We start from the raw sequence: 24,341 nt of genomic DNA on the forward strand, positions 1-24,341 counted from the left end.
TAACTGTGCATTTTTCTCTCCTGTTATGGAGCTCGCTAAAGAATAATTTCATGTCTCCACTGAATTATCTCTTTTTTTTAACCCTATTTACATCTCTACTAAAATTCTGAAGAGAAATGACATTCTGGACAATACAAAATATAGTTAAGTCAATAATACAAGTGAACATGAAAGGAGAATTGTGGCTCAAAAAGATTATGAGCAATGTTAAATGAATTGTATACACACAGGCACAAGAACACAAACAAGATTTAAAGAATTCAAAGGATAGACTTATAGCTTTTATATGTAAGAAAATTTATATGAAGAAGTTATGATTTCAGCTAGACTTTGAGTTATAGATAAAATTTCAAATAGCTAAAAGGCATTCTGAACACAGTATTGAGTACTAAAAAGTCATGGAATTGGTAGGCAGACACACTAGGCAGCACCTTGGTAGTTGTATCATCTTGTAAAAATTTCTTAATATTTAAAGACTTATTTTTTCTCTTGTAAAATGAGATACTTAGAAAGTTGTTTTGAAGATTAGAAATCGTGTCTGTAAAACTAGTATGGTGCTAAGAGGATCACAGGAATTCACTATAGAGTAGCAGTTATGATTTTTCCAGATGAAGGAAACTGTGTGTCTGAGAACCAGAGACAGGAATTTCCACAGATACCAGTGAGTCCAAGAAACAGGGTGTGACTTACCATGAATAGATCAGTTTGACTTGAAGACTGTGTGTATTTGGGATCAGTGAGAGACACACTTAAAAAAAACAGATTGAAACAGATTGTGAAGGGCATTGTATTCCAAGGCAAGGAGTTTATTGTAAACGTTGGAAGGAGCCAATAAATATTTTTGAGTAAGGCAATAACAAGTAGAAGCAGTGTTTTAAGAATAGAAAAACCACCAGTGACTTGCTGGCTTGCTTGGAAGAAAGGGAAACAAAAATAGAGAACCAAATCAGGAGTCTAGCACAGTAGTTGAAACATCAGAAAATAAGGGTGAGTATTAGGTCACAAAATGTGGGGAAGCAACTTTAAAATAATGTATAAATGCAGGAAATAATACCTAGGAAAATGTAGTAGATTCATTCTTATTTTTAGAGAGAGAGAGAGAAAAGGAGAAGGAGAGAGAGAGAAACATTGATGTGAGAGTGCAACATCAACTGGTTGTCTCTTACACAAACTACTAAGGATTGAGCCTGCAACAGGGGCATGTACCCTGACCTGGAATCGAACCAGCAACCCTTCAGTGCACAGAAGGACTCCCAAACAACTGAGCCACACCAGCCAGGGCAGATAATAGATTCTTGATGATAAGAGGAATGTGCAATGAATATTTGGTGCAATGAAAGAAGCACATTTTTGGAGACAGAGAGTTTTGGGCTCAAATACTGCCTGCACATTTTTTGTAAATTTAATCATATACCCAATCTTTCTGAACCTCAGTTAGCTCATCTGTAAAATAAAAGTGTTACCAGTAAATTTACTATGTGATTACAATGTGATGAAATAGTAAATCATTTTTTTTTTTTTTAATTTTGAATTGTGTCAATGATTTTATAAATGAACAGGACTTGGGAAGAAGAAGAAAAATACACTTGAAATAGAAATAATAAGACTAACATTGTGAAATAGAAATAATAAGACTAAATTTTCTTTAATTTGATCTAACAGCAAGATCTTCTTGAGGAAACATATAATAGGCATTTGAAAACTCATGATTAGTACTCAAGAGAGAGACCATTATTTTATTTTGAAAATGCAAGAAATTTTAGAATTTTGGGGAAGAAATATAGGCCTGGAATAACACAAAATTGTTAAGTTTATGAATATAAAGCACTCTGTTCCTGGATTCAGATCATGATGAAATCTTTGTTGTGGTAATAATTTTCCTTGCCTGATGTTCTAACCTCTCTCATTCAGTCTCCAGAATATGGCTAAATATATTTTCCTAAGCTCCATTAACTTTTGAGTCTTGAAATGCTTATCTCTTTCCCATATGTCTCCAAAATACCCTCATCACACTTCCATCAGTTCTATGCTCTTCAAGGCAAAATCTCCCAGGATTTTTCAATGTTCCTCAAAACAAACTCTTAGCTTTATCTCTCTGTATCCTGAAGTTATTTCAATGTGAATTGTTTTTATGAATCCTATATATGTCCAGGAAACCAGAGTTGTGTTCATTTTAAACTTGAAAATATGTGCTATGTTAATTAGAATATTTCTTTTAGGTAAGCACAGTTTAGCAGTCAGGATTTTGGATTTATATAGTGTTACGTGTCGACTTAATGTGAGTCAGATGCAAAATAAGTAAGATTCAAGTCATCCCGCCTCTCTTTTAGCTTTAAAAAATAATGCAAACCCAAACATTTCTCATTACGAGCAGTAACAGACCATTGGCAGAATGTAGGAAAGGCTTTGTTATTTACCATGGAGTTTGTCTAGAATGGACAGCTGACATTATGGAATAATTACTGGCTTAATTTTATTTGGCCTGAGACCAATCCCTTTAAAGGGAGTTGCATTAAAAAGTGAGTGAAATCATTATTTTCAACATCCTACCCCCTTTTGAGAGTTTACCTCTTCTCTTAACTTGATGTATTCTTCCTTAAAGCTCAGAGGCCTCCCAGAACTTCCCATTTTTCAAATGGCACACTTTCCCCAAACCCTCCCACTAGATAGAGCCTCATAATTCAAACATATTCTACCCTTTAAAGACCAATCTATCAAAGCTTTTTAGCAAAAAAATATAGAAGAAAGGAAAGTCAAGCCGATCTCATTTAGCTTAAGTGTTGTTCTCTAAAAATGAAGATATTAAAATCTACCTATTGTCACAAATTAATGAACATATGAGAGAATTAAGAACAGTGCCTTGTTTATGGAAGTTAAAAAAAAAAAGATATTCTTCCTGCTCCTGTTCCAAAAAGAAATGTTCTGATAGCACTCACTTAGGTAAGCAGTCATATCTCTAGCACAATTCTTTATCCTGTGGGTGGACTAATGGACTCGTTTACTAGGATTTCCAAAGATATCCTATTGTTGATGCTGTGCCTAGCCACCCACACCCTTCTTCAGGACTGAAGGACTTACTCCCTACTTACTAGAATGTCCTGCCTGATTGCTATCAGCTGTCAGTTCTCTTCAGAAATTTTTCTCAGCCACACATGTCTACTTCACCCAAAGTCACACATCTCAAAAGGGGGGCTAGTCTGCATTTAATGACTGGTGCCTCAAGTCAGGACAAATCTGAAAGGCCATCCCATTTTAGGAGTTCCCTGTGGGGTTGGCTGAGATCATATTACTGCAATGGAGTCCAGCTTCTCCCTCTGCCTAATTCTCCTACCTCCACTTTTCCCACAGATATTGATTCTAGGAACACTCCTTGATAAGCTTCTTTTCCAATAGTCTGTTGCAGAGTTGGCTTCTCAGGGAACCACACCAAGTAACATGCCCCAAGCCAAAACAGACTACCACTACCAGCAACACCAGCACCCCCACCACAACCTCCAGCAAACCTGTAACTCTCACTGCAGTTTTTGTGCTGAGCAGCACCATTTTGACTCGATCACCCGAGGAATTCCTGTCACTCACTCTCGCCTCATTTCCACATCTGTGGAAACAGTCTATTCATTTTTAAAGTAGACTTTGGTTTTTAGATCAGTTTTAGGTTTAGTGCAAAATTGAGAAGAAGCTGCAGAGATTTCTCACATACTGTCTTCCCTACACATGCATAGCCTCCCCACCAGAACAGTATGTTTGTGACAATTGATGAACCTATATCGACATGCCATCATCACCCAAAATTCGGTTTACATTATGATTCCCTCCTGGTATTGTATATTCTATGGATTTGGAAAAACACAGGTAGCTTTTTCAGATTGGCTTCTTTCACTTAGCAAAATGTATTTAAATGTCCTCTATGTCTTCTTATGACTTGTGGGCTTCTCTTTTTAATCACTGAATAACAAATATTCCATTTCTAGGTTTACCATAGTATATGTTTCAATCACACACTGGAAGATATTTTGGTTGCTCCCTAATTTTGCTAATTACAAATAAAGCTGCTGTAAACATCTATGTGCAGGTTTTAATGTAGATATAAGTTTTGAATTCATTTGGTTAAGACCAGAGTGTGCAATTGCTGAGTTATAGCATAAGAATATGTTTAGTTTTGTATGAAAATGCTAAATGTCTTTCAAAGTGGCTGTACCATTTTGCATCCCCACCAGCAATAGATGAGACTTCTTGATGTTCCACATCCTCACCAGCATTTGGTGTTGCAAGTGTTTTGAATTTTGCCTATTCTCATAGGTATGTAGGGATATATCTTTGTTTCAATTTTAATTTCCCTGATAACATATGATGTAGAGCATCTTTTCATTTGCTTATTTGTGATCTGTAAATCTTCTCTTGTGTCTTATGGTATGGGTTATCAAATTCATCTAAGTTATCAAGTTTGTGGGCATAGAACTACTATTTATTTTAATGTCATGGGTTCTGGGATGATTTCCTCTCATTTCTAACATTAGTAATTTGTGTTCACACTCTTTTTTTGTTTAATTAAGCTATTCAACAGGCTTGTTGATTTTATTGATCTATTAAAAAAAACAAGCTATTGGTTTCATTGATTTTCTCTATTGATATCTTGGTTTCAATTTTATTGATTTCTGCTTAATTTTTATTATTTATTTTCTACTGCTTACTTTGTAATTATTTTGCTCTTCTTTTTCTAGTTTTCTAAGATGAAAACTTAGATGATTGATTTTAGATATTTCTTTTATGTTACAAGGATGAGCAAAAGTAGGTTTACAGTTGTAATGCAAATAAATATTACAAGAATAATACAAAAATAAACTCTGTGTTTCGAGTACTCACAACTGTAAACCTACTTTTCAATGCTATAAATTATCCTTTAAGCGCTTATTTCACTGCATACCAGAAATTTTGATTACTTGTGTTTCAATTTTTATTTAGTTTAAATATTTTTAAATTTTTCTTGAGATACCTTCTTTGATACATATATTATTTAAAAGTATGTTGTTTAATCTCCAAGTATTGGGGAAAATTTCTAGCTATTTTTATTATTAATTTCTAGTTATAGCCATTGAGATCTGAGAACAGAAATTATGTGATTTGTACAATTTTAAATTTGTTAAGGTATGTTTGACAGCCCAGAATGTGGTGTATTTTGGTGAATATTCCATGCAAGCATGAGGAGATTGTGTATTCTGCTGTTGTTGGATGAAGTAGTCTGTAGATGTCTGTTATATGAAGTTGATCGATTGTGTTGTTAGTTCAACTATGTCCTTATTAGTTTTCTGCCTGCTGGATCTGTCCATTTCTGATAGAGAGGTATTAAAGTATCTGACTATGATAGTGAATTCATCTATTTGTCCTTACAATTCTATCAATTTTTGCCTTGTATTTTTGCTAAGCACATACACCTTAAGGATTGTTACATCTCCTTGGAGAATTGACCCCTTTAGCATTATGCAGTGTCCCTCTTCATTATTATTTCTCCATTGATTTTGAAGGATAATCTCTTAGAGTACAAAATTCTAGGTTGGTGGGTTTTTTTCTCTCAACACTAAAAATATTTCACTCCATTCTCTTTTTGCTTGCATGACTTCCAAGGAGGAGATAGATGAAATTTTTATCCTTACTCTTAGGTACAGTGTTTTTTTCACCTCTGCTTTTTTTTTTTTTTTTAGGACTGATTTTTTGTCTTTGATTTTCTGTAATTTGAATAGAATATGTCCCAATGTCATTTTCTTTTGTTGTGTTTTTTTTTGTTCGTTTGTTTGTTTGCATTTATCCTGCCTGATGTTCTCTGAGCTTTCCTGATCTGTGGTTTGGTGTCAGACACTTATTTAGGAAATTCTCAGGCATTATTATTTTAAATATTTCTCCTGTTCCTTTGTTTCTTCTCCAGATATTCCTAATACATATGTGTTATACCATGTTTAAAAGTTTTTTGTTAATCTTATATATTCCTTTACATATATATGTGTTTTAAAATAATTTTGTACTACAATATTTCATTTACTTTTTTAAAACAAAGTAATACATTTATATGTAAAACAAATTGAAATTATACTAGAAATAAAAAAAAGTAAAATATTATTTTCCCCCCACACCAGTTCCTTTCCCTTCAAAAAAATTACTGTTAATTCTCATGTATATATTTCCAGGTAAAAAATATGCTTATACTCATAATATGGGAATTTATATTTAGAATTTCTACTTATATGAATTATTTTTTATTGAATATATTGGGGTGACATAAGTTAATAAAACTATACAGGTTTCACATCATCTGCATACCGCATCTTGCACTCACCACCCAAAGTCAAGTCTTCTTCTGCCACCATTTGTTGCCCCTTTGTCAAGGTCTGGAAATAGCCTACTAGGAATAATACTAGGCTATAAAATAGAAGAAAATCTTACCTTTTGTGACAGCATAGATGGACCTGGAGAATATTATACTAAGTTAAATAAGCCAGTCAGAAAAAGACAAATACCATATGATTTCAGTTATATGTGGAATGTGATGAATAAAATAAACTAACTAACAAAAAAAAAAAATAGAAACACTAAAGAACTTAATAAACTGATGAACAGAATAGATTCAATGACATGGAAGCATAGATGAGACTGATGAATGTCAGAAGGATGGAGGAGGGCGGGTGGGTGGAGGGGGAGAGAGTAACCAAAGAATTTATATGCAAATATGCACAACCCAAGGACATGGACAATAGTGGGGAGAGGGACTGGGGAGGGGGAAGGAACAGGGTGGAATGGGTCAAGGGAGAAAAAGGGACATCTGTAATATTTTAAACAATAATAAAATTTAAAAAAAAGAAAAAGATACAGACTTATAGATACATAGAGCAGACTGACAGCTGTCAGAGGAGAGAGGGTTTGGGGGGGTTGGATGAAAATGGTGAAAGAATTAAGAAGGAGGAAAAAAACATAGATACAAACAACAGTATGTTATACCTTTTGTAGTTGTCTCACATTTCTTGCATATTCTATTCTGCTCTTTTCTTTCTCTCTTTTTCAGTTTCTTGAGATTTCTACTAAGATATCTTCAGGCTTAGGCCCAGCCGGTGTGGCTCAGTGGTTGAGTGTCTACCTAGGAACCAAGGGGTCACCAGTCAGGGCACGTGCCTGGATTGCAGGCTTGATCCCCAGTACGGGGTGTGCAGGAGGCAGCTGATCGGTGATGTTTCTCTGTCTTCATCAATGTTTCTACCTCTATCTCCCTCTCCCTTCCCCTTTCTCTAAAAATCAATAAAAATATATTTTAAAAAAGAATAGATAAGGTATCTCTAAGCTCAGAAATTCTTCTTTAGCTGTGTCCAGTCTACTAATAAGTCCATCAAAGAGTTTTTCATTTCTATTAGTGTTTTTTATCACTAGAACTTATTTTTGTTTCTTTCTTAGAATTCCTGGCTCTCTGGTTACATTGCCCATCTGTTCTTGCATGCATTCTACTTTATTTACTAGATCCCTTAGTATCCTAATCATAGTTTTAAATTCCCAGTGTGATAATTCTAACATCCCTGCCGTATATCTGAGTCTGGTTCTGATGCTTGCTTTGTCTCTTCAAACAGTGTTTTTTTGCCTTTTAGTATCCCTTGAAATTGTACTGGGTAAAAGAAACTGCTGTAAATAGGTCTGTAGTCATGTCATGGTAATGTGTGGTGGTGAGCAAGGAGCATTCTGTCGTCTTATGACAAGGTGAGCCTGTGCCTCTGGACTCTGAACTTCACAAGTGCTTCTCAGTCGTCCCTCACTTTGTTTTAGGTGGGACAGGATGTCTGAAGTGGCTGGGGTTGTGCATTTTCCATCCCTTAGTTTAGTTAGGTTCTGATAAATTTCCAACAGGTTAAGTTCTGGTTAAATGGCTTCAGCTGAGGACAAATCTTGTTAAGAAGAAGAAAGTGATCTGTCATGTTTTTCTTTTCCCCTTCCCCTTACTGGAAGCATGAGGGAATTTTTCTGATAGTCACTGTGAGATCCTGGTCAGGCTCCAGGAGGTAAAATTCATCAGAGTAGGGGGGCCCTCCTATGACTGGCTCTCCCTGGAGTTTTTAATGTGTTCACATTAATCTCCAGCAACTTGTCAATTATTGCTTAGGTTCTCCTACCCTGGCTGTGGTTCCTGCCGAGGTTTCTGCTTTGGTAAGCTATGATTCTCTGTATTTGCCCTTATGTCTCTCTACTTTGTGGGAAACAGTTTCCCCTGTGACTTTCTCTTAAGGATCTGAAAAGAATTGTGAAGTTTTCAGTTTGTTCAGCTTTTTACTTGTTAGGATGCAATGGTGACTTCCAGGTCCTTACATGCAAATCAGAAATTTGAAGTTGAGTCTTCATTTTTAACTCTAAAATTTCCCAAGTCTATGACTCCTTTTTACTCATATTGCCACTGCTTTTGTTCATTTATTTTTTCTCTGATTTATTGTAATAGCATACTAACTGGTGCCATCTTTTTTAATGGTTCTTCAATACATTTAAAATATATTAGTATAGATTCATGTACAGAAATTTTAACACTCAGTGATTTCCCTAGGTTGCATATGGACACACTTGCAATTTGCAATGATTTTGAGGACAAAAGATTCTTAGATTGTGCAAAGGATCACCGCTTCCTCCACAAAAAATAAAGTTATCCAGAAATATAAACTTATAACTAGATTTAGAGAGGTTTTCAAAGGGATACTGTAGTACCATAAACCAAAGTTAAGTTCTTACTATTTTTTCTTCTTTGCATTGATTAAGCTAAAGATCACTTCATTATACAAGATCTTGCTAGGAGTTAGGGTAGCAGACCATGAGGACTTAGTAGCATTAGAAGGGTATAGAAAAGGTGACACCAAATGGGAGAAATTGGACAGAATAAATAAACTGAAGGCACAAATGAGCACAACGAATTTCTGTTTCTTGAGGAGTGGCCTTCTTATAGCTAATTTGCTTCTGAACATAAATGGCCTTATTAACATTATTAAACTTCTCATCATCTTCCTTCACCTATAACACTTCTGAGTGTTCTGTGAGAACAATACGCACATGGTTTTGCATGGGGGGACTATTATCCCAAGAAAATCACAGACAAGGAATAAATTAACTGCACATGTTCAATGTGTATTACTTCTGGGGAAGAAAAACACACACACTCATCAGACCCTCCCTTTCTCATTCACTCACACTGCAGGTAGAAAGCTTGCTCGGCTTGGCTCTCAGTTCAACAAGCAGCAATTTGCCTGCTACAGGGCACAGGGATTTTCTTGATCCAGCTCTTTCTTAACTCCCTGTCCATTATTCTTGTCACTACACCACACCCCCACTCTAGTCATACTAAGCGTCTTAGCCCCACAGACATGACATTGTTTCTCTGCTCCAAAGATTTTGCACAGACTGCTCCCTTGGACGTGAATTGCTATTAAATTCTCATACAAAAGTGAGGAATTTGTATTTTGAATTATATGACTATTTTCTCTAGAAGTGATTAGTTTTTAAAAATTTTTCAATAATATTCCAGAATAAACACACACGAAAGGGTGTTTTCCTTTCAGATGTATGAATTAGCAAAAATGAAAAATGTTCTTGCAAAAGACTTTAATGACAGTTTGTGAATTGTTTGTACATCACTATATTTTTCAGATTTTATTTTTTAGACTAGTTCTAATCAAATCCAAAGAACTTGTTATTATTATGTTCTCTTGGAAATATTTGGTTATTGGCATTTATTTTTTTTCTTTGGGGAATTTTTTTTCCTAACTGATATGCTAGCATCTTCTGGTTTATATTCCACATGTTGTATACAATGCTACTTGTAGTAATATAAGTAGTTTTGCCAGTTGGGCAAAGAAATCCGAGGTTATTCATTTATATATTTTAAAATACTCCGTGAAATAAATTTTCTTGCATTTTACTCTCTTAGAGGCAACTAAGTGCAGAGGAGGATACTGAGGTGTCATTGGACTGATAAGAATCTCTAAAATAATTCTTTTTCCTTGACTGCATCTGCAATTTGTCTGCAGCCTGATTTCTTAAAGAGTTTCTACCTCCTGACTCATTCATCTTGACAATCAGCCAAAGGGAATTTCAAAGGCACATTCAGTTTCTTCTACACTCCTGGAGAAGCATTTCCTTGCAGAATGTTATCTTGATTTCTTTTAGTTTAATCCCCTACCTAGAAAAATGTATGGAGTGAAAAATTTGAGGGTTTGGGGTTTTGAAGTTTTGTGATTCTGAGGCTCTAATCTTTATTCAAACCTCCCTTTCCCCACATCTTCCTCCCTCCCCACTGGACCCCAATAGTGTTACTGATTCCTTCTCAATTTCCTCGAGAACAAACTGTGAAAGTAAGGAACTTCACCAAAAGAACTTTCTGAACAGGAAACATGTTTTATTTCTGTTTTTAATTTTTGTCTCCTCTCCAGTCCCCAGGGCATAGAGAACACTTAAGACATATATACCGATGGGCACTTGGGCTGCTTCCAATCTTAGCTGTTGTAAACAACGCTACAATGAACATAGGGGTGCATATAACCTTTTAATTTGTGTTCTGGGTTTCTTTGGATATATTCCCAGAAGTTGAATTGCTGGGTCATAAGGCAGTTGCATTTTTAATTTTTTGAGGTAACTCCATACTGCTATTCACAGTGGCTGCACCAGTCTGCATTCCAACCAATAGTGCATGAGGGTCCCTTTTCTCCACACCCTCACAAGCACTTGTTTGTTGACTTGCTGATGGTAGCCATTCTGGCAGGTGTGAGGTGATATCTCATTGTGGTTTTAATTTGCACTTCTCTGATGATGAGTGAAGTTGAACATCTCTTCACGTGCCTATTGGCCATCTGTAGGTCCTCTTTGGAGAATTGTCTGTTCAAGTCTTTTGCCCACTTCTTATCTGGATTGTTTGTTTTTTTGTTTTTTTTTTACATTGAGTTTATAAGTTTCTTAGAAATTTTGAATATTAAACTCTTATCAGATGTATCAGCAAATATATTCTCCCATTCAGTGGGTAGTCTTTTCATTTTGTTGTTGGTTTATTTTGCTGTGCAAAACCTTTTTAGTTTGATGTAGTCTTGTTTATTTTTTTCTTTCGTTTCCCATGCTTGAGGTGTATATCAGAAGAAATATTGCCATGAGAAATGTCCAAGATTTCACTGCCTATGTTTTCTTCTATGATCTTTATAATTTTGAGTCTAATATTTAAGTTAGATTCAACCATAAGAAAAGATGAAATACTACCATTAGCGACAACATGGATCGACCTTTAGAATATTATGCTAAGCAAAATAAGTCAGCCAGAAAAAGCTAAGAATCATATGATTTCACTCATGTGAGGGATATAAAACTGAAACTCATAGACACGGACAACGGTATGATGATTATCAGAGGAAAGGGGTGGGTGGGTAGTAAAGGGGGTCAAATATATGGTGACAGGAGATGATTTGACTTTATGTGGCCGGCACACAATGCAATATACAGATCAAGTACCATAGAAATAAATGTACACTCGAACCTATATAATCCTATTAACCAATAAATTTTTTAAATAAATAAATAAAATGGAAAAAAGTAAATAAATATCTCAAATTTAAGAGCAAATAATTATATAAAACTAGCTGCCTTTATAGATATTTGAAGCCAGCATTGTTTTGTGGGTTTGTTTTCTCTTTCCTTTGTATTTTGGAAGCATTTAGCCCCCCAAAATCACAGTTTGTTCAGGTCAAGTACCTATTTCTTAGAGGGAATATAGGTTGCTTTCTTGTGGTCCATTATCTTTTCTTATAATATTTTCAAGAAGAAACATCCAGAATCTGCTATCCTTCAGGACAACTGAGCAAAATTTTGTTTTGCCTGCTGTCTCTTAGTAGTTCTATGACTATGAATAATAAGAAGAAATTAAAGATAGGAAAATACATCTGTCAGAGGTGCAAATAAAACAAAAGTAAAAAGGAAGAAATAAACAAAATACAACTCCTACTTTAAAGAGATTGAACAAAATGCAAATTAAGTGTATTATAAAGTAAGATATTAACAAATTATTGACATAACATCTAAGAAAAGCATAAAATTTTATGATATTTGGGGGAAAACAGAAGCTTGAAAACTTATGGCTAGGAGATATGTAGAGATTATATAATTTTTTGTTTGAACTTCAATTTTTAAAGATTTATTCGGGTAGAGAGGGCACAGGGAGATAATGGGGAACATCTGTAATACTGTGAACAATATAATAATGTTTTATGTCATGGATTAGAGACCTGGATATTTTTTCAAAGTAATTCAGTCAGTGCAGGACCAAGATAAAATTAGAATCCAGTTGTTCCCACTTTAAGCCTAGTTCTAGGGTGGCTTTAAAAAGCTCGTTCAAGTTATTAATATAAGCTCTATGAGAAGAAACCTTTTGCTTTCTTCACTACAGTGTCTCTAGGATTTAAAACAATGCCTGACATATTAGGCTCTCAACTAGTATATGTGGGACACGTGCATATGCACTGAATGCATTGATTCATTAAGACTTAGTTTTTGACATGTTTGTGACAAAGTTTTTATGTTAATAGTAAAATTTAAGATATCAAAAGTCCTAAAGTATTTGATTTTTTTTGTAAATATTTGTGAATTTTGGTAGATAATTTGAATTATATGTAAATACTATTTGAATATTTTTGACCTATAAAAATGGCAATTTCATGTTTTGATTGAAAAACAACTGATATAATTAATGTTGACATAATTATGTCAACATTAAAAATTTTAATTAAAAAATAGAATAACCACTGGCATAAATTCAATAATATATAATTCTAATCATTAAAAAAAATTAATACTGTATTATGCTATGTTGGAAAAATAATGTATCAGCCATGCTAATGATCTCTGATAATAACCAAAAGGTTATTTATCCAATTAGACTAGAAAATTTAGCATAAGACTCATCCTGAAAGCTGGATAAAATGTATATTTCCGAGTCCCTATTAATTGAGATTCTGGCTAGAATATCAAGTCTGAGCTCCTAGGCTTGGCATAAAAGGCCCTTTGAAACAGCTTATTGCTTCTGTGTGGTGTTTATCACCATCTCTTCACCAGACCTATTCTACTTCCTTTACCTCAATCACACATAAGTATTGTTTTTTTTAAATACTTTTTTTTAATTATTAAAAATGTTTACCCTAGCCATTTTTGCACAATTATTAAAGCATTGGCCTGCAGACTGAAGGGTCCTGGGTTCGATTCCAGCCAAGGGCATGTACCTTGGTTGTGGGCTCCATCCCCAGCGCTGCCAAGGGAGCCAATCGATGTGTCTCTCTCACATCAATGTCTCTCTCCCTTCTACTCTCTCTGAAAAGCAATGGAAGAAGTATCCTCGAGTGAGAATATAAAAAAAAAGTTTAATGTTACTGTCTCTGTCTTTGCTATCTCTACCTCTATCTGAAATGCTGAATGAAGCTTGTCAAATTGATAACTTTTCTAAGCCATTTCTACACAGATTTGTTTATTTATAATCTCTCTTGTGACAGAACCATTCACTGGCGTTTACCAAGACCCTGATAAATTTAAGGATTTCATTGAATTGCTGGCAAGTCAGGGTTGAGTTTATAATTGAAGGCTAGGGGTTCATGCCATGGGTAAACACTGACTTAGATTCTTAGCTTGTTTTCAAAAAAATAATTTTATTGATTTAAAAAATTTTTTTTTTAGAGAGGGAAGAAGGGAGAGAGAGAAAGAGAAACATTGATGTGAGAGAGAAACATCGATTCGCTGCTTCCTGCACAACCCCAACCCGGGATCCAGCTCAAAACCAGGCATATCCCCCGACCCGGAGTTGACCCAGCAACCTTTTGGTGCACAGGAAGAAGGCCAACCTCTGAGTGACACAGGCCAGGGTTAGATTCTTAGTTTTACTCCTTGTTTTTTCTCTCTCTCTTCTCGCCCTCCCTCCCCCTCTCTCTCATCTCCCTGTCTCCCTGTCTGCCTCTCTCTCTCTCTCTCCTCTCTCATTCTCTAGCTTCTATCTCTCACTGTCATTCTTGTTCTCTCTCAAAATGGCACATCATAAATAAATATTTTTTATTAGTTTCTCAACTGTTGTTTGTTACTATCTCCCCCTTACATAGTTTGAGAGCTCAACTTTACCTTAATTGGTAGTTGGGCCTTTTGCTCTTTTAATATAACTAGTTTATCATTCTATTATGAGTGTTTCTCTTGGTATTTGTGCTCAGTGTAAAAGGGAATTGACATCTGGAAGCATCTCAGAACATTTGACCTATGATTTACAGCATTTACTTAATGACACAAAAGAAAACAAACAAAAGAACATTTCTTAATGTCCCCTGAGATTTTCCACATTAATGTCTAATTTTAGATTGTTTCAGTTCCTGCTATTGGCAGTGTTAGGAGCTGCCAGTTCACAAAATGCTTTTCAAATTTACATGGGTAGGCAATGAGAACATATGGGACAAAAGTTATGTTTTTCATAGTCTTCATTTCAACCTTTCCCTTTAAAATTTAATCAGCCTGAGAGGAAATAAACACTTTTGTCTCCATTGTACAATGGGAGTGATCTCCTTCCCTTTCCCAGTGATGGTAAAGTTCTAGATGGCTGTCTTGAACTGCAAATTTTTAATCAGGTTGATTCCTAAGGAAAACTTAGCAGATATATTTTTAATTTTTTTAATTGTTTACAGTATTATAGATGTCCCCTATTTTCTCCTCTTTTCCCCCCTCCACCCATCCCAGTCTTCACCACACTATTGTCTGTGTCCCTGGGTAAAGCGTATATGCATATAAGTTCTTTGGTTAATCTCTTCCCATCTCCCCACCCCTCTCCCCTCCCCTCTGAGATCTGTCAGCCTGTGCCATGCATCCATGCATCTGGACCTATGTTGTTTGTCAGTTTATTTTGTTCATTAGATTCCATATATAAATGAGATCATGTGATACTTGTCTTTCTCTGGCTGATTTCACTTAGCATAATGGTCTCCAGGTCCATCCATACTGTCCCAAAGGGTAAGAGATCCTTCTTCTTTATAGCTGCATAGTATTCCATGGTGTAAATGTCCCACAGCTTTTTTTATCCACTCATCTACTGATGGGCGCTTGGGCTGTTTCCAGGTCTTAGCTATTATAAATAATGCTGCTATGAATATAGGGGTGCATAAGTTCTTTCTGATCATTGTTTCAGGTTTCTTAGGGTATATTCGCAGAAATGGGATTGCTGGGTCAAACGGTAGTTCCATTTTCAATTTTTTGAGGAACCTCCACACTGTTTTCCACAGTGGCTGCACCAGTCTGCATTCTCACCAGTAGTGTACCAGGGTTCCTTTTTCTCCACACCCTCACCAGCACTTGTCGTTAGTTGATTTGTTGATGGTAGCCATTCTGACAGGTGTGAAGTGATACCTCATTGTGATTTTAATTTGCATCTCTCTGATGGTTAGTGACTTTGAGCATTTTTTCATATGTCTCTTGGCCATCTGTGTGTTCACTTTGGAGAAATGTCCAGGTCCTTTGCCCTTTTTTAGATTGGATTGTTTGTCTTCCTTTTCTTAAGTTGTATGAGTACTTTATATATTTTGGAAATTATATAGCCCAAGTGCCCATCAGTAGATAAGTGGATAAAAAAGATGTGGTACATTTACACCATGGAATACTATGCAGCTATAAAAAAGAAGGATCTCTAACCCTTTGAGACAGTATGGAGGAACCTAGAGAGTATATGCTAAGTGAAATAAGCCAGACAGAGAAAGACAAGTATCACATGGTCTCACTCATATGTGGAATCTAATGAACAAAATAAACTGATGGACATAATAGGTCCAGAGACATAGAAGCATGGAACAGACTAATATATATTCAGAGGGAAGGTGGGGGTGGGTGGGTGAGTAGGGAAAGATTAACCAAAGGACGATATACATATATGCATAACCCACAGACACAGGCCTGAAGGCCTGGAGGGGGAGGAGGGTGTCAATGGGGAAAAAAAGGTGACAACTATAATACTTTCAACAATAAAGATAAATTTAAAAAAATATATCAGACATCTCCTGCAGCAGAATTTTTGCCAAGGGCAAGAGAAGCAAAGGAAAAAATAAGCAATTGGGACTATATCAAACTAAAAAGCTTCTGAACAACAAAAGAAACTATCACCAAAATGAAAAGGGAACTCACTGAATGGGAGAACATATTTGCCGATGATACATCTGATAAGAGGTTAATTTCCAAAATATATAAAGAACTCATACAACTCAACAAAAGGAAGACAATCAATCCAACTTTTAAAAATGGGCTAAGGACCTGAATAGACCCTTCTCCAAAGAATACAGATGGCCAATCGACATATGAAAACATGCTCAATGTCACTAATCATCAGAGAGAGGTAGGTATTTTTACCAAGTAGAGGACAAGTGTTTCTAAAATGAAGCCAAAGGGCAAACATTAATCCAAAATTATTCACAGGACTCACATCTTAAATTTGCAATAAAATAGCTTGTGTCAAAGAACTATTTGACAATTTACCTGAGATATAACCCAGAAAGAAAAATAATTATAAGAAAAAAGACAGGATTTATAGAGCATTATGTAGCTGTCAAAAAAATCTGTGACTATTACTACAGAATATCTTCTGACCACCAATTATCAAGATGTAGTATTTAAAAGGGAAATAGAATTATTAAAAACTCATTGCTGCCCGGCCGGGCGTGGCTCAGTGGTTGAGCATCGACCTAGGATCCAATCAGGGTTCAATTCCCGGTCAGGGCACATGCCAGAGTTGTGGGCTGCAGCTGATCAATGACTCTCTCATCATTGATGTTTCTCTCTCTCCCTCTCTTTTCCTCTCAGTGAAATCAATAAAAAATATATTTAAAAAAACAACAACAAAAAAAACCTCATTGCTTTTTCAGAACTATATCTCCTGCATCCTGGGGGTGGAGGATGGGAGGGAGAAGAAAGAAATACTTCTTAAAATCTATAGATCTTAAGAATTTTTCCCATTTTTGTTTTTTTTCTAAAAGGAAGACCAAAAATCATTAAGTATAATTTGCTCCATAATGGTTATATGTGAAATGGAATTGCCTAAATAGATATTTACTCCCTATAATGTTCATAATTAGGATCTAAATTTTATTGACAGTAGAATTAAAAAGCAAAATTCTCATTCTTACACCTTAGAGTGGACAAGCATTCTAAATCTAAAATAATTAAGTTTTACCTTTAACAATTACTCTGTTTTGATATATAATTGAGTCTTTTTTTAAGGAATACTTAACAAATTTATATAAACTTTAGTTCAATAAGAGTCATCAGGTAGATATAATTATGGTTTTCCTTAAATATTTGTTGAGATATTTCCTTTCTATCCAAATATATTTGTTATTGGCTACATTCTTTTTCTAGATAGTTTCAGCAATTAGATTATTTCATTATTTAAGAAGCTAAGTTATTTCCCCCCACAATATAAAATACATGGGCAATATTTTAAGTAACAATGACCCCCATTTACTAAGCTCTACTTGTGCCTCAGAGACTGTGATAAGAACTTTACACATGTTATCTCTAAGTTATTAGTTTTTTCATCTATCAAAGGAGGTAATAATGGTATTCACCTCTTTGTACTGAAAGGAATAAAGAGTTGGTGAATGAAAAGCCCTTACTATAATGCTGACCATGTAGTAACCTCTATGTGCATTAAGTATTATTTAATGTGATACTTAATATATTTATATTAATATCTTGCTTAATAGGATTGTCCCATGAAATTATTATTTAAGTGTTGAGAAAATTAAAACTTAGGAGTTTAACTAACTTGCCTAGTTTCACAAAGTAAAGAAGCCAGAATCTTGAACTCTGAAGCCCAGTTTGTAAACTGCTTCTCTTGCTGCTCCAATATTACCCACTCCACATATCATCTCTCAGTATATGCAACATAAATGTGAAGAAGGACTGGGCCTTAGCACATGTGTTCAGTTATGAAGATATCTACCTTGCTTATAGAAGCACTCATCTCAATTGTGCTCTATAAATAAGATTTCTCATTCCATTTTGTATTTACTGGGTGCCAGTCCTCTTTTAAAGTCCTATATCTGTTGTATTTTAGTTTGCTTTTTACAGCTCCTGCCCATTCTCCCTCCACCTATTCCATCTTTCATCTCCAAGCCATCCAGTCTCATGGTGAAAACCAGAAAGCTCTTCTCCCATGATTTCTTGACAATCAGTAGGCATGGCAAAATGCTTACTTTGATTAGTTCGAAAAGTCTATCCTTATTTTAGTTTGTAACTTTTAAAGGTGGCTAGGAATACCTCAGGGACTCTTAAGAGATTCAGATAGGCTATTTTAAGAAACTGTAATTTGCATTGAAGAAATGAAACACCAATGAATTTTCTTGTGTGTGGATAAGGTGCTTAGGATCAAACATGATATGGTTGCTATGAGAAGGGAATGATTGTTCCTTCACAAAACAGCCAACAGAAAAATATTTTATTTAACTTCTTTATGCTTCACATAATCTTCATTAAGAGTAAAACTAGATGGAAAAAAGTCAATGTTTTAGGCAAGAATATATAAATAGGGAGAAATTTGGGGGGAAAGTAATTTGAGTACTAATTTTCATCTTTGATAGTACAGATATATGGTCTCTAGGTTAAGAGGCCCTTCTTTTCTTTAATTAATAACATGAAAACATGTAATTACTGGGGTAAAATCAAGAGGAAAAGTCCCCTTGTTATTTCCTGCCTTTCAATTAAGAATCCAGGCAGGCCTTCTGTTATTCTTCCTGTTGTCTTAGCATTAGCCTTCATCCTAATGACCCAGAGGTAACTTTCCTGATAAGTTTTTCAGCAAGAATAAGTCAATAAGGATTTCTCCTTTAGAGACTGAGTTGCTGTGGAAATAGGGGCTACTTATACTGACATTACTCAAGATACTATTCTAAAATGATTATTTTTAGTAGCTTCATGCCTTAAATGTGCTAAGTAATCTATCAGGATATAAAATATATTTATAATTTATAAGACTCCAAAAATTAATACTGCTCTGCAACACACTAAGGTTTCTGTTTTTCTTGCTCTTACCAACTCTGGGCTACAATTCTTGAATGAATTGATCACATAGCTGTCACAGCTATCTAACTTGGGAATAATTAAAAGGGTCAAAATTGTTTGTTGCAGATGACTAAACACTTAGTGTGAAGTAAGACATTTATAGAACTTACTTAAGAATACTTTTCATGCATATTGTAAAACTATGTGGAAAGTTCTAATGCAACTTCCAAGTACTCATTTCTTAATGACAACTTTTTTATGAGACCAAATACATTCTTATATACTTAGTAATTTATTCATGTTCTCTATGCATGTATATTTCTTCATCTAGCCAAACTCCACATCTGTAGTAAATATTGTTTTTTGCTGAATTTACTAAATCTTATGACCTTTAATTCTCTCATGACTCAGAGTCCTATGACATGCACATGCTTGAAATGTGATATGTGTGGTTATGGAATTTAGGAATAAGTGATTGTTGATTTCCCTTGGCTGAAAATTCAGAATCAAATCTTTTTTTTATTTTTTATTTTTCAATTACAGATTATATTCGATATTATTTTGTATTAGTTTCAGGTGTACAACATAGTGGTTAGATAATCATATACTTTACACTCAGATTCAAATCTTAATAGATATTTTTGGGATATATAAAAAAAGATTTGATAGAGAATGATGTTATCATAAAAATGTCTTCATTTAACTAGAAAACTGTTGATAATTTATGGAAATTTTTAAATTTTCTTTCTTTTTTTATATCTTTAGAGAGAGGAAGGGAGAGATAGAGAGAAAGATCAGTGTGAGAGAGAAACATTGATTAATTGCCCTCCATACATGGACAATGCCCACAACCAACTGAGGCATCTGGCCTGGCTGAAAAATTTTCATTTTCTTTTTCAAATTTTTCACAACTTTCTAATGTTAAAAAATATTTCCTTATAGTGTTTTATTTTTGCTTTTGCTTTTGTCTATTTATGTTTTATTTCTCTTCTTTAATTCTTCATGAAACTAATTCAACTCATAAACAACACATGCTAGATAGGTATCTCTCCTTTTAATTCAATTAACTATGCAAGATACTAGGTGCTATAGACTGGATGTATCTTCCAAATATTTAAATATTAAAGCCTCAATCCCCAATGCGATGGCATTTGGAGATGGGATCTTGGGGGGGGGTCATTAGGTTTAGATGAAGTCAAGAGGACAGAGCCCCTGTGATGGAATTAATCCCCTGATAAGATGAAGAGACCTGAGCTTGCTCTCTCTGCAAGAAAGCAGCTGTGATAAACCAGGACCTTACAAGAACCTAACAATGCAGACACCTTGATCTCAGACTTCCAGTCTCCAGAACTGTGAGAAATAAACTGTTGCTTCAGCTACTCAGTGTATGGTAATATGTTATAGCAGCCTTAACTGATCAAATTGTAGGGTTTAGTGTCTGAATGTTTTGTTTTTTTTGAGTTGTGTATATTGTATGCATAGATGAGTGAGGCATGTGCTACACTAACATGGAGTTTAAAACCTAGTAAGCAGAAACCACTATATATACACCAATTGAGTGCAATACCAGCCAAAAATTAAGAGGTAATATGAGAGCCACATCCCATCTGCCATTTAAAAAAGAGAGAGAGAGAGAGAGAGAGAAGAGGAGGGGGGAGGAGGAGGAAGGGGAAATAATGTATATTATTTCCAGCTGAGGGAGATGTTTTACACTTGAGGAACAAGGTGGGTTTCCCTTAAAATATTTTTTATATTTATTATCAAAATTTCAAAAGTACAGAAATCAGAAACAATAGTGAAACCCATATACAAAATCTGTATGTTTGACTATTATTAGTTTTTGCCATATTTACTGCAAAAATATAGATTTTTGAGGGTGTCAGCTGGCTCCCATGTCAGAAGGGCTCCTGCCTGTCTGGTTCTAGCTCACGTGCTCACGTTTTCTGGCTAGGCCTCTGATCATTCCTGTGAGGCTTCACTGAATGTCTTACAAAGTGCCTTCCTTGCCCCTAGTGTGTAATCCTTCACCATGGATCTGCTGCTACAGCTAAGATATGACCAGAAATGGACAGTAGTAACATAAGTGCTGATTGGAAGGTTCACTTGTGCAGTGTGGGGATAAAACAGTGCCTTACAAAAATGGGATTGGAAGTGCCCTGGAGAGTTCACATGAAGCTGTGTTAGAATTGCAAGACTGGGAACTATGGTTACTGGAATATAATTCTGAAGAAATGTATGGCCCTGAGTAAAAAGTAAAGAGTATGTATCTACTTTACAGAAACTTTATAATCAAGTTGGTAAGGGAAGTACTATCCAGATAAATTATATCGGCAATGTATCCAAGTCTTGGCTATTTATGATTCAGCAGATGGAACAACTTAGAATGATGAAGACAGATGCAGAGGGCCTAAATTCTGAACCTTTACAAAGGCTCACCCGTGATAATCAAAGGCAAGCTGCAGGTGAAGAAAAGTTACATAGGTGTTCATCAGCAGATAGAAGTAGAGATGATCAAGGTTACAAACACAGAAGTAGAGAAATTAAAATCCAGCTATCGACAATTAATAAAAGAAATGAATTCTGCCAAAGGGAAATATAAAACAGCTTTAGCTAAAGAGAAAGAAACTGAAAAGGCCAAAAAATGTTACTACAAAGCCACAATGAAGCTTCATATGTTGCATAATTTATGTTTTGGCATTGAAAAGGGCACAGTTTCATCAGAATCAGTATTATGACACACTTTCTCTGCTTATGGACTCCTTACAAAAGATACAAGAAGAAATGATATAAGCACTCAAAGGCTTAATTGATGAATACAGCCAGATACCTAGTCTTGCTATGGAGACAATAGTGAATGTCCATAGAGATTCAAACATTGGTTGAGCAGATAGACCATAGCTCAGAATACAATAATTTCATAGATGTTCACAGAACATCGGCTGCTAAAGAGCAAGAAATTGAGTTGGATACTTCATTACTAGAAGAAAATGAAAATCTTCAGGCAAATAAGATTATGTGGAATAATTTAACAGCAGATAATTTGCAAGTAATGTTGAAAACTTTAGCAGAGAGACTCATGCAGACACAGCAGATACTTTTTTAAACAAGGAGGAAGGAGGCTGTCCTGGAGCTAGAGAAAAAAATTCAGAAATCTTCTAAGCCCTATGAAAAGAAGTTTGATATTGTGCTTCTTCTTTTTTTAAATCCTCACCCAAAGATAGATATGCTTATTGATTTTAGAGAGAGGAGAGCAAGAGAGAGAGAAAGATGCCTTCCATATGGGCCCACAACCTAGGTATGTTCCCTGACAGGAAATGGAACCTGCAACCTTTCGGTGTACAAGATGATGCTCCAACCAACTGAGCCACTCTGGTCAAGGCTGGTATGTGCTTCTGATAAGCCAAAAACAGACGTTTGAAGAGCTAAACAGTGAGTGCAACAGCTGAGGTGCACTGAGGCAAAATTTGCAGCACAGAAAGAATTACTAGAGCAAAAAGTGCAAGAAAATGATGTAAAAGAGCCACCTCCTGTAATAAATTATGACGATGCATGATCAGACATGTCTATGGAAAGGAAGGAGAGGCTACTCAAATTTGAGTCTGTCAGGCAACTGCTGGAATAATTAGGCCTTCAAAATCTGCTTTAGGCTCCTCAATGTTCTGTGATACTTTCTCCATAAGTGAGAAGCCCCTGGAGGAACAGGAGTGGTACCATGGTGCAATTCCCAGAATAGAAGCACAAGATCTGTTAAAACAACAAGGAGACTTCTTGGTGTCAGAGAGCTATGCGGAATCAGGTGAATATGTCCTTTCTGTATAGTCTGATGGACAAAGGAGACACTTTATCATACAATATGTTGATAATATGTATCAATTTGAAGGCATTGGTTTTTCAAACATACCCTCAATTTATAGATTATCACTATCCAACAAAACAGTTAATCACTAAGAAATCAGGTGTAGTTCTGCTGAACTGTATCCCTAAGGATAAGAAATGGGTTCTCAATCATCAAGATGTCACATTGGGAGGATTACTGGACGAGGGGAATTTTGGTGACATATTTAAGGGCATATTAAAAGATAAAATTGCCATTGCTATTAAAACATGTAAAGGTGATCTTCCTAAGGAACTAAAAGTAAAATTTGTACAAGAAGCCAAAATTCTCGCATGATATGATCATCCCAATATTATGAAACTTATAGGAGTTTGCACACCAAGACAGCTTATCTCCGTCATTATGGAACTGATTCCAGGATAAAAGAACAGCATCATGTCACTTTTTCAGAAGTACTGCTATATGTGGCATGCCTTTTATGCCTTCATCCACATTCTTGATAAAAATATTGAAAAGGAGAAGATAGAGCATGCAATTCTAAATCATATCCTGGATAACTTTCTGTCAGATTTCCATCAAATCTTAAATCAATATTCAATGGCTATTTTTCTTCAGTCTACAAAGTCACTTAACTCTAATTCTATCCAACTCATTTTATATCCCTTTTAACCAAAGTATTATAATAATGTGTAAAAAGACTTGGCTGAAATCTTGTTGCATTATATTTATAACATTCCCCTGTTGTATTTTTTTATTGTATGGAAAATATGATTAGCTTTATATTAAATTATAATGATAGAAAAAAATTAGGTTTTTAGTGGAAAAGTTGGGTGGACATTTCAGTTAAAAGAAACTTCATAAAGAAAGGAACTGGGTAAGGCTATTCAGGGATTGTTTAGGAACAAGACATTTAAAAGGATAGAAATGAAGGGAAATGGATATGGTCATATTACTGGTACCTGGCTACAGGAACACCAAGCTCAAGAACACATATACATAAAAATGATGGGACTAGAAGGGACCTAACTTCTTTTGTTTAAAACACCATGCTCTGCGCTCTCATCTATGCTATTTAATATAAGATGTTCTGAATTTTTCTCTAGATAACAGAGCTTTTTCAGAGTTGCTGTTTGGAAAAAATGTCCACCATGCTGGGTTGAATGGCTTTCAAGGAAGAAAGCATGCAAGCAAGGGGGTCCATTTAGGTGGCTGGGTATGATAACTAAATGAGTGCTGATGAAACAATGTTGAGTGCAGGTCATGGAAAAGGACAATAAGTTGTATTTTATAAATTATCTTGTAAGGATGTGGGGACTGACAATATGTATGGATCACGAGGGGAAAGGAAGAGTCAAACTGAAGAAGGGGATAATAGTAAACTCATATTTACTGAATACTTATGCTGTGTCAAGCACAACACTAAATATTTTACTTAAATTATTTCATTGTAATGTTTGTA

General features: G+C 35.2%; 1 pseudogene; it reads left to right on the top strand.

Annotated features, from left to right (window-relative positions):
• Positions 1 to 595: 595 nt before the first annotated feature.
• Positions 596 to 23,305, top strand: LOC107540745 (tyrosine-protein kinase Fer-like; annotated as a pseudogene).
• The last annotated feature ends 1,036 nt before the right edge of the window (positions 23,306 to 24,341 follow it).

Source organism: Miniopterus natalensis, chromosome 10 (assembly GCF_054644295.1).
Source record: "Miniopterus natalensis isolate mMinNat1 chromosome 10, mMinNat1.hap1, whole genome shotgun sequence".
Taxonomy (NCBI): domain Eukaryota; kingdom Metazoa; phylum Chordata; class Mammalia; order Chiroptera; family Miniopteridae; genus Miniopterus; species Miniopterus natalensis.